The sequence below is a fragment of the Colletotrichum gloeosporioides genome (assembly GCF_011800055.1).
Source record: "Colletotrichum gloeosporioides strain Lc1 chromosome Unknown consensus_17, whole genome shotgun sequence".
Lineage (NCBI taxonomy): Eukaryota > Fungi > Ascomycota > Sordariomycetes > Glomerellales > Glomerellaceae > Colletotrichum > Colletotrichum gloeosporioides.
In genome coordinates this window covers 1,191,405-1,203,714 of record NW_025544662.1, presented here as the reverse complement: position 1 = coordinate 1,203,714, position 12,310 = coordinate 1,191,405, and positions in this window count along the sequence as shown.

Genomic DNA, 12,310 nt, shown 5'->3' with positions numbered 1-12,310 from the left:
CGAGGACCCAAAGGAACGATGTATGGACCAGGGCCGGGCGTAGCGACAGGGGTTGCATAGGACCCGTCAGCTCGGCGAATACGGAAGCGGTCTGGGCATGGCATCAGCTACCCAGCAGAGTGGGAATAGCTTGGATGGTCAGGGTCGGTAATAGTGTGGGTGACGGCGATGGGATCTTGAGAGGCCGAGGCGGTGCCTGCTTCAGGACGAAAAGCAGACTGAGTACGCACAGTCGTTGGAGGCAAGACACTTGGAGCACATGGAGATGTGCAACATGGATCCTTGGGCAGGGGTACAAGGCTACATGATGGCCCGGCATGGCTGGCCCTGGGCGTTTAGGTGTAGGGACTGGCACTTTGGTAGGGGAGGGGGGAGGGGAGGGAGAAACGGCACCGACGTGCGTTCAGCCGCGATGGAACCGGTCTTGGAAGCATGGCTGAAGATAGCAATGATGAGAGTGGGGAATGCAAGTCAACGGCCTGGTGGCTGGCGCAGACGAGAGCTCTTTGGCCAGGCTGGGCAGAAGAGCAGCAGCACAAAAAGCGACCACTGCGGCGAGTGGTGAGGTGGACGGAGGCACGCAAGGCACCTGCTTGCATATGGAGGTACAGTAGTGTGTGCTATGGGATTCAAGAGGGATCTGTGAATGCGTATGTGTACATAAACGCTGGCTAGGTTACGTTGCGGGCCACGAGCTTTCGTATCGCGCGTACCTTGGACCTACACACTAGCCAGGTGGACTAAACGATAATCGGCCAAGCCCGGCGAGGAGACGGCGTGAAGTACCTGAGTAGGGCGTTCGTACTGTTTAACCCAGTTCAGTAAGCTTTACGTTTGACAGGGGCAGCGGCGCCGCGGCGGCGGCGACGGGGAGGAGAAAGGACGGCGATGGGGCTTGGCTTAGAATGGGGTGGGAGGAAGCGGTCGGGGAGCGGGGAGTCTTACGGCGTGAGGGTATGTGGTACGTGGGAGTGGGATTGGGTGGGAGGAGGGGGTGAGGAATCAAACAAATGCCAGGGCACAGACAGAATTGAGATGATCCCGAAGGACTTGGCTGAGTGGGTGGGAAGCCTTACAGAGAGAGAGAGGTCTGTTGTGGGCAGTTTACGACATAGGATGGAACGCATACAGCACAGGAGCGTGACATGACGAGGAGAGGAGAAGTGGTAATGGAACAGCCGGCCCGTCACTGATGAGCTGGGAATGGTTAGAGAAAGCGAAAGAGAAAGAGAGACAAACGGGCATGTGTGGGAGTTGAGTTGGATGGGGAGAGACAATGTCAGAGAAGGTTAACTGAGGGCGTGTGGATGGGTGGAGAGAGATGATCGCTGCCGACCGAACGAGTACGAAAAGCAAGGTTAAGGAAGCAAGGAAGCCAAGAAATCTCGACAGTCTTTCAAGGGCACAGGGGCCACGGCAAGCCAACTCGAGTAACTGGGGCAGACCATGAGAGTGAGTTGTGTTGTCGTCAGTCAACGTCGTGTCAGTGTGCTGTCCATCTCTGGCCAGACCCAGACCCAGACCCAGACCCGAAATCAAGAGCCAAACCCGGCCGAGCATGGATTTCCGAAAGCGCGGGTTGGCCGGGATGACTCTGTCCAAGATCTGCTCAGAGTGTAGATTGCGGGTGCGGTGCCGGGTTTCAAGGCACGGAGCAGATCGACGGTTGTCGAGAGGCCATTGGCTCGTGCCATCTGTTTCTGCGAGTCTTCTGGCCTGTGCCAAACGGCATGGCAGTGGTATCCCAGACAAAGGTAAAGACGGGAGGCATGTCGTCACGGTTCGTGTAGGAGGCTGGGCTGAGCCTGTGTGTCTCTGATTCGGGGAGATTGGAGTGTGGGTGGGATACCTTGTCCGCCTTCCCTGAGGCGACCTCCACCAACGGGAATGGCGCTGGGATTTCCTAAAACGGTCAATTGACAGCACTAAACAGACGTGTGTTTTGTCGAAATCGGCCGTTGGAGCCGAAAAGTGGCCTGCGCATCGCGCATCCACAACTACATCGATATCATGCTCCTTTGGGGGCGGCGCAAAAACCGACACAGGCGGTGGCGCTGGCCCAAATGTGAGTAAGGTCGTAGACGCAGGCGCATGCTCAGTATCAGACTCTCTTGCTGCTGGGTGGGTTTGGGGCTCAGGCAATGCGGCGGCAAAACGCAACGCAGCTGCAAGAGTCGCTGGTTGGTATCCAGGCGATGTAAGGTAGCAAAGACCAGACCACGGCGGCACGGCACTCTTGGGCCATGGTGCATACGACTACACTGCACTGGACTGGATACGTAAGTCGTTGCCTTGACAGACCAAGGCTGGCATCAGGGCACGGCAAGGCAAAGCCAGGGTGGACCAAACGATAGCCAAGTTGGATTATTGAACTCTCGTCAGCATGGCATTTCAGGTTCGGCATAGATATGCGGAGGCTGCACCGAATGGCCGAGAAGCGAGAGACAGGCAGCCTTCTGATTCGGTTTCTGATTCGAAGAAAGAAGGACAACAACAACAAAGTTGGGTGACGGGGGATAAGATGTCGCTGTCATGGATGACAGGCGTTGCACATCGTAATTGGAATCTAATGCAATGCCATGAGCAGTGGAGGAGGTGAGTGATGAGCTGGCGGCGCCGCAACGGCAGCAGTACCTGGCTTGAGTACCTTAGCACGGCAAAGGGGCCACTAGATGCGTATTTGCGCCAAGCAACAGGGCGATTTCGGTCGAAGATGGCGGCGCTAGTGCTGCAAGGTTCGGTGATGGTTTAAACGGTGAACGATCAAGCTGCGGGTGCGACGATCCTTCATTTGTGGTTGCAGATAGTGTGGGAGAGCGGGAGGAGGCACTAGGGTAGCATCCAAGATAGCCAACTAGCCAGGGGGAAAGGAAGAGAGAGAAAGTACTCGTAGGGCAGGGCATTGAGTGGGTGTTGTTACGGTTGCGCCTCGAGGGGTGAAAGATGAGATGATGTTGAAGGTAGGTGTGGTCACTGTTGGTGGTGGTGGTTCACCATTGGGAGGGAGGAAGGGGAAGGAAAGGAAAGGATGACACGGGGAGATTCGCGCGAGGTACGAAGTAACGAAGGTGCCTCCCTCGTCCTTTCCTCCCCTTCCCTCCTCCCCCACCAATGTCCCCCAAGCCCCCTTACTCAGCTGCGCCTGCTGACATAAGGTGATATACATCGGTTGAAAGTGGGGCTGTATCTGAGAATGAAGGTGGACACAGAGTACTGCGTAAGGTAGGTAAGATACGTACCTGGTGGGGCCGATGTCTGCTTGAGCACGTTCCCTTTTTCCCGATTTTTTGTGGGAATTATGATCAACTCCCGTCACTGGTCAGGGGAAGCTGCACAAATCGGTACGTACTGCCTCGGCTCCAGGTTCCTCTTCCTTCTTCGCATCACCTCCCACACAAGCGCGCACACACACACCACCACCAAAGACCACTTTGATTGACACTTTGACACCCTCAACATCCCGGCCAGACAACGTCTGTCTCTCCTCCAACTTGCTTACCTTATCTCCAGAGGAGCGTGCAACGCAGCAACGGCTTCGGCAACGGCTACTCCAACTCCAGCGTACCTACACAGGCCGCCAACGTCAGCCATCCATTGCATTGCGAGCTGAAGAAATGAGGATGCACAACTTCAAAGGAGCTACTACACACCCTCGCAGACTCTCAGAAACCAGGCTTCGATAACCTCCAGCCTGGCACCATCAGGATTGGGCGTCTGCTGAGCCCCGAGCTTTGGGTCCTGCCTATGCAAGTGCAAGGTGAATCACAACTCAGCGAGATCTGGATCTGGGACCTCCCTCGACTTCTCGATGCGCCCACCCGACACGCATCGCATCGCTTCGCCTCGCCTCGCCTCGCCTCGCCTCGCCTCGCCTGACCTGGCCTCGCCTCGCCTGACCTGGCCTCGCCTTGAGTCGTGTCCACTCCCGCTTCCCTCTCCATCTCCACACATCCCGCGCTACCTGCCTTACTCGTTGTCTCTGATCCCCTTTCCTTGTTCCTCTTTCTTCTTTGTGTGTTTTGTGTTTGGAGTCTCTGGTCAAGCTTTGTTCTTTCACTACGAATCCGCCATTGAGTTGCTGCCGATTAACTCCGGGGCAACCAACTCAGCGCCACTGACGATGACCCGGCCAGGCCAGCTATTTTCGTGTCGCTTGGAGCCATTGGTCTGTTACCCGCCCGCTACCCGCTGGTTCCGACTGCCTGAGATGCTGCGTAGCGCAGAAACGGTCCACAGACTCCGTCTATTCTGAAATCCTCCGCCTTCGAGAAACAACTCCACAGAAATGGCCCTGGCTGTGCGCATCTAATCATAAAGAGTCATGTGTTCCCGACATGGCAGACTCCATCAGACGGAAGCAGAGCACCATGATGATTTCAATATCATGCCCAAGCAGCATGGCAAAATTCCGCCCCAAGAGAAATTGCAACGGAGCAAAAAGCAAAGTCAACTCTGGCCTACGTCCAATATTGATTCGCTGGCCAGGGCACATCTTCATCTCCCCGTCGGCGGCCTAACTCAAGTCGACATGTCACCACTGCAAGATCGCAAAAGAAATACTTGAGAGAACAAAAATTGAAGAGTCAGGCAAAGGAGACGGCAGCGATGGCCCGCAGCCACTGCCCGCTAAGAATAAGCACCTTGGTTTAGATACCGCTAGATCCGCTCTGATTAGCGCGCCCATATGTCGCTCCCGGCAGCCATGCGCCACATGGCGCTTGCAGGTATCTGCGCCGCGTTGCTCAAATTCCAAAAAGAGCCTGAAGCCGGTCGTCTTGGGCTTCGCATAGTGCAGGCCCGAGATTGCCAAAAAAAAAAAAAAAAAAAAAAAAAAAAAAAAAAAAAAAAAAAAAAAAAAAAAAAAAAAAAAAAAAAAAAAAAAAAAAAAAGCCATTCTACTCTCCTTCAGGGGCTATTTGCGTAGGCAATCCTAATCAACGCGAGACCGACTTACACGGCCTCACCTGCTGGACCCCTATCACAACATCGTCATAATACGGATCAACCGTCCATCCAACGACACACGCGGAACCGGATGCTGTACTCCACTGATCCGCCCATGGGGGGCACGATTGGGGTTGAAAGCGCGGTCCATACACACCCAGATGGCTCTGGCAGGCATGCAGGGTTTCCCATGCCAGTCTCGGCGCCTCTTCAGAAAGACTTGTCTCTCTTGCAATCTGTCGCCGAGCCAGCGAATGATAAGACGTGCAGCATGCAGGCAGGCATGCTCCCAGAAACATTATTCTCCGACCGTCTTTGGTCCACAATACACACAACGCTCACGGACTCGCGACCGCTGCATCACCTTCTTCTTTGCTGTGTTCCAGGAGGCGCGCTTGTGCCATATTGCAAAGCATACCGCCGCTCAGACTGCTGCTTAAAGGAATGGAGAGGTCAGGAGATGACCCGTGACTGGAGAGACGGTGACTCGGCAGAATTACGAGTATTCTGCCCAATCTCGATGTTTGGCAGAACCAGGAGAGCCCTGACACTTGGCCAACGGTCGGCCTCCCTGAGCTCGGTCGACATGCACACGTACGGCGGACGAGCCGTTCTACAGCCAGGCTGGCCCTGGTCAGTTCACCCTTAACTGTGCAAAAGGCTGCACTATTGCTCGTGCTGGCCTCCCTTTGAGTCCTTTGAGTTCAAGGGCTGCTGCCAACTGCGGGTTCCTATTTTCGGCATCTCACGCGGGTGGGATGATGCGAGCTTTCAACACGATAGACAGAAACTTTGGCCCTCTGTCAAACACCGTTTCAGCATCACATGCCCTTGCAGCACGCAGACTCTGAAGCCGCCATGGAAGCACACTCAGAACTTCAGCGTGCCCACAGTCATCACGGCAAGCAAAGCTCCTCTGCCTACTTCAACTACCGTATCTCTCGTCCGTTGTTCGGGGCCGCTCCGTCCCCGACACAGCCATTTTACTGCGCGCGCTGGGCATCTGCATGCACCTCGATGGAGAATCTAGAGCCCCGACTCTTCTGATCCGATGATGCATTTCCTCCCATACGCAACCTAAGACGCCGCAGACGTTTTTTTCTTCGCTCTCGCAGTTCCCTCGGCTCCCGAAACTACGAGTTTTCGTCTAGTCGTTGACAGGCACGTCGCATCCCAATTAGCAGTGCTTCCAGCCGTTTGGGCTATCTACCGCAGGGTCGTCATTTTCATCGCATCTCTCACGACTGATCCCCTGTCAGTATGGCTTAGTCGTGCTCAAATCCGCTGATCCGGCTGCCGAGTGTCATTCACTGAGGGACCTCGCATTCATCGGCATCCAAGCCGGCGAGTCCACCCCGTTGTCGAAATGATCCACCCAGCCAACGAACTCGGTACAACGGCCTCATCTATTCCCAAGCTATCAGCGGGAACTTGTGTACCCTGACGCCTAGTCACCGCCCAGCGCCGATCTGCAAACCCGCTATTGTTGCGTCTGAAGCGGCCGCTGCCACCGACTGCACCGATTAGAGACGGCGTCACCTTTGTCTGCGGAGCCTCAGTTTGAAATACCTTGCAGCCACATCGCCAGCCCACTTAGCACGAATTAAATCACATTTCACCGTCAGCCACCCGGCGGTCGTGTCAGGTTGTGGTCTAACTCAGCTAAATGCATCGTCAACTGCTCGAGCCTCCGGCTAAGGCACTTCCACCTGGCGGTAGCACCTCGTACTGAGCAATCCACTTTACCGAGCCTGCCGATCTCTTCGGCTTAGCCTTGCCATGGTTAAGCCAGACTCGTGAAGCACTCTGTCCCATGCTTTACTGCCCAAAAAGGAAACAAACGGTTCGTATTAGGGTCGCTCAGACACTGTCTTCCGTTTCTGTCAATCGATTTCCCAGACAAGACAGCTGTACACCATCAGGATGTTGGCAGGGCAGCAGACAGTTGTGACAGCCGCCACTGTCGCTGTCTGGAGTTACGAGCACGACACAGTAACAGGCCGTACCAGGTAATTGAGAGAGATGTCGAAACACTTTGCAGGTTGTCGAAGGCTGAGTTGTCTGCTCACCTTCCTAGCAAGGGAATACTTTGGAAGACACAAGGGGGGCACGGATCAGCTGCAACCATGCAAAGACTTCAGTTGAAACGAAACAACGTGCATCCATCCCTGCCATCAGGCCCCCAACGGGAGCATTCCGCTACGTCTTGCAAAAGCGTATCAAGATACGTACGAATACGCTCCAGCCCTCGCCTACTGCTGCCTTGTGGGAGTCAGCGAGCGTGCGGTGCATGAGTCGACAAACATCACTGACGATGTCGTCTCGATATTGTCAGCGCACGCCCGACAGGTTCAGCTTTTGACGTCTATGCAAGCACTTAAATCAAGCGTTCCGATCTCAGTATTGCAAACTAAACGTTCCTGCATATTGCCGCTGTAAAGACTGAACAAAAGTTCGGTCCTAGTCCGAGAGTGCCGACGTCCACAGTAGCGTTGCCAACTTCAAACGACCGGCTCTTGACATATCTGCAAACACTCAACATGCCTCTGAACTACTCATGCATCGCGTCCCAATTACGTGAGAGGACATCACGATGGTTTGAGATCGAAAGGCTACGGTATTTGGCTTCGACTTGACCACGATATGGTGTCACGTCAAACAGAATGCGCGCGTACTCGGCTGGTGTCTTTCAAGGTTGGCCCCGTCAACAGGTGACAACGACGAATTGTCTGCCCCTTTTTGACGACTCCATGCGAGTGCGGGAGGACGCGGGAGTGGACAGCCTGCCATCCCAAGACGCGACAATGCTGCCATCAGCGACGGCACATGATACGGTGGCAATGGGCGTTGAAAAGGCAGATTGCCTATTGGGGTAGTGTCAAGGAGAAACCTGACGCCATAACTCTACTCTTGACTCCTGTCAATGTCTGTCATCAAACGAGACAGGTTGTGACAGTGTCTTGTGTGTGACAACCGACACCTGCGCCGGACGGCCGAGGTCTTACGACCGACTCTGACGCGATCCCGCCGGGCTGTTTATCTCGTCTTCTGGTTTGCATTGCTTACTTTTGTGTGCAAAATACACAAAGTTGTGTGACAGAAACTTGGCAGTTGGGCAAAGTCAAACAAGCTCACCACCAAAAAACCAAACAAAATCCGCCGGGGCTTAGTACCGAGGCCCGCATTGCCGGGAATCCTGAGATCTACGCCTCGCATTCCCGAGACTTGCGTGCATAAGTCTCAACGAGGGGAGCATCCTACTCGTCCGCTTCTCGGTGAGACAGGCCCTTCCCGCCCGCCGCCCGCCCAGCTGTCTTGGGCTGACCACCTCGGTCGGTCATGCAGAATAAGCAATGACGACTTGCGTGGCTTTGCGAGGCAGCGTGAGGGATTGGAGATTGGGAACTTGTGTTGTCGCAGCCAGTTATTGTCGGGCTGTAATACCCTTTTTGGGTAGATTTTGAATACAGCTGGATGGGTTCGATGATCCTTCAATCATAAGCCTATCAACTGAAGGATCGGGGGTCGTTTCTAACGTCTCAATATGGCAACTCGGACTCATTGGCTCAGTTGTAGGATGATCTTTTGCTGTCAAAATTTCCGTCCAATCAGCGCACGTAGACTAGTTGTCTGTACCTGGTGGGATTTTGACGATGGAGTCAGTCGTCGTGCCTGGCCTAAGGTCGAGCTATTCTCGTATCGTACCGCGCGGGAAGTGCATCTAGAGCGGTCGGCCGCCAAGGAGCGAATGTCTCTTCGTCTGACGGCATGGTGGCGGGCAAGCTGTAAGGCTGCCTTGGCCAACCCGCCTCCCCCCTTTCAACCGATGTATGTTGATGTAATCGACTTGTCTTGTCTTACATCGCGTCTTTTCATCGGCCATTTTGCCCACCTCGGTGCCTGTTCGCGTCGCGAAGTGCTTCCTTCCTGCTCGGTCTTTCGCCAGTGCTCTCTTTGGGATGGTAGAATATGCCCTCGCATGGGGAGGGCGGAGGAGCGGCGCAGGATAGCCAAGCGCACGGCGTATCTGCAAGATGTCGTCGCTCGGCCGAGGCCGGCATCGTGTAACAGACGCCGCACTACAGGTGTAACCAGCGCCCCAGATTATGTAGCTCGCTTGGGAGTGAGATTGTATCTCTCTGCTCCATGATTGGGCCATCTTCATTCCAGTACGGCTGTAACCTGGCTTCAGTTGTCAGCCTCAAAGCCTCGCGGGACAACGTCACTGTAGTCATCGTCACAATGGCTCGTTGCTATCTTGGTATCACTGCTCGATGTCGTCGCAGTTCACTGGCGAAACATGGAGGGACCGGCTTCGAACCCCAGGTTTACGTCCCGCTTGTCATCTGTTTCCTCTGCCCAACTTCAAAGCCATCAGAGGAGTCGAGGCGCGAGAGGATGCGAGTGCTTCCTGGGCAGCGCGCTTATGTTTCTGTCGTCCGAGCGACGATGAGGGTTGTCGTGCCACAGGGCTGAACGCACGATTCCCTGTGTGTCTCCTTCGTCTTTGGTCTTTCTTTGCTGTCAGGGCGAAGTGCTGAATCACCGAAGACCCGATGACCGACCGATACCGACACGACGGTTCATTTCAGAGACGATCCCATCGTTCGATTTCTTCTCTGTCCCTGTCGGGTGTGAGGTTCTCTCGAGATGCCCGAGAGGGGCCGGGGAGAGTTCTGGAACCACGACGTCAAGCAAGGCTTGATAATTGCATTCCCTTCCTGGCTGCCGGTACTTGGGGGTGAATGAAAGGTATTCTTTGCTCCTGCAAGACGACAAAATAAGTTTTAGAGACGGTCAAAAGTTGCTCTTGGCCTTGTAGATCAAGGGAGGTTTCTGGTTCGGTTGAGTGTGTGATTCGGACTGTCCATGGTAGTCCCCCGGACGACGGAGTTGGCATCTTCGGACCCCCAACTAAGGGTCGTTGCGCTTGCGGCCACACCCCTTACCGGCGCCACGCAAGTGCGGACATAGTCCGTTCGGGGACCTTTGGCCTAGATGCAATCCCAAAGTCCCAGAGAGAGAAAAAGACATCCGATAGAATTGGGCGACCAGGACACAGCGGCCGATCACCCCATAGATGGGATCTGTCTTTGTGCATCCACCGGCGACCGAATGTACATCCCCTCCGCCTCGATTATGCGCAGCGCGCCGCCGCCCTACATGCACTCAAACGGCGTACCGTCCCATTCTCGTCCTTCCCCTGCTTCTTTTCAGCTCATCAGCCTCGCCCTTGGAAGACAGCCTCCGATGTCATCCTTCGGCGGACGGGGGATGTGACAATGGTTGCACACTGGAAGGGCCGCAGAACCAAAGGTCGTTCCTTTGGAACTGGGTCTGAACAAGACATTGGGATAACGTGCCGGCGGGAACTACGTCTATGGCGTCCGGTTAAGCAAATGGCCCGCTGGTGGTGATAGAGCTTGGGGAGGAGAGAAGAAACAACATCCGGCGCGATGCTTGCTGTTCCTAGTCGCGGAACCCAGGCCTAGTAGCGTCTTGATAAGGTGCTGATCGTCGAGTATGAAGCGCGGCAGAGTAGCCGCAACACCGATGACGGGCCCTGTCCAATACGGGTTTGGCGCCGTCCCGGACGGACTTCATGCGAGCCTGCGGCGGTCTGATATTCTTTCTTACATGTTTGCTGTGTTCGGGTTCTATCGCAAGAAAGGCCGGACGACGGTGTCGGTGGTCGGTGATTACAGGATGCGATGAAAAGGGGGAAGGCACTCTCTTGGGTAAGGTGTCGGATTCAGGTTGGGATTGGCTCGTTCCATCGAATTGGTGGACCGGTGCCTCGAGATTCAACGGACGTCGGTGATGCTTAGCAGCGACATGTCCGACGTCGTCTCTTCGAACCCTGCCGCTGGAAGGATGAGTCCGGACTTGATGCTGTTGGTGCTGGTGCTGTCCCTTGGGAACTGAGTCAAATATCGAGTTGCATTGCGTCGTGCGAGGTATCCTTCGGCCGTTGTTCCTTGATGGGACAAGGACTGACTGGATGTCGGGGTGTTGATCACCTCATCTCGCGGAGCGGAACCCGGTGATTGTAGCACCTGAAGCTATCCCAAACCTGCCCATCTCTGTCTCTGGGTCTTCCCGTCAGGTCCATCCCATCGCCTTCGTGTCCGAAGACGCATGTCTGCTATGTGCCGGTCAGCTCGTTGTCCGGGACATATTCGCCCAAACGAGCAGCTTTGCCTGTAAGTGAAGCACTCAATGCCCTCCCATCCCGTGGGATCACAAACCATGCAAGCTCGGCGGCGGCATCGCCATTCCGCGGTGTTGCTTCTTCGTCGCCTGACGATCCCGTACCCCATTCAGCCATGCCACGCCTTGGAATCTGCCCTCGCACATGTGCTTACTGGCGGGAAGCATCCTTGTCTCGCCCTGCTTGCCAAACCTCGTACCTGCTGCTGATCTGCTTCACGCCGGGAAGGAAGACATCGCGGGGACGCCCGACCACGCAGAGAAGGCGTGTAAGTGAGCAGCGAACAACGCGGTGCGGCGCTCCGGAGGTTGTGGCAGTTGCTACGTGGTCATGCCATGGTTGCAATATGGAACCTTGCAGCTGAGGTTGTCGACTGCGGCTAGCTGCAGGTTGTAGTGTCTTGCTCTTACCGTCTGTCTCTGTTGTCAACTGCAACCTTGTCGAAACTGACAGAACTCTCAACCCCGTCCCCACGGACATCAAAGACAGGGACAGCTTCGGGTTCGTTCAGCCTCGTGAAGGAACGCATGGCTTAGACGCAAGTAAGCCAGCCAGTCCGAGGCGGCATCTTTCGGTGTTCGTCGCTTCGTTTCCCAGGGTTGCAAATTGGGCTTGCTTTCGTCTCTAGTATTTTAGAATTTGGTCCGGTAGTTGCGGTGCTTGGCGTGCGAGAGACCGGTTCCTCGGTTGCCCTGTCGACACACTTCGGTGATGATTTAGCAAGTCCGTACCCGAACGTTGGAATGCTGGTATTGTTGTGAGAACGTCGAACGGCGCACGGGCGAAACCTGTCAACCGTCGATCAATGTCCCACGGATCACCGACATCAGGACGATGTTCGGATGGCAGGCTAGGCCTAGTCCGTTCCCTCTTGGTTTCTCCTTCTCTTTGGTCTGCACCCCCTGGGCTAGCCTCCGGCTCGTTTTCTTGTGTCTTTCTCTTGTCCGTATCTCAATCCATCTTCTTTTCTTCTCTGAACATCAACATCCCTACAACAACGGCTCTCTGGCAGCAGAAGCAGCAAGTCCGCGATGACGAAGGGCAGACCTTACGCAAGAACGACGTCAACCTGAGACCTTGTCACTGGATAGGCCGTTCGTCTTTCTCACAGGCACAATCGGGCAAACGCCAGACGCCAGTGCTTACCGCCTCCTC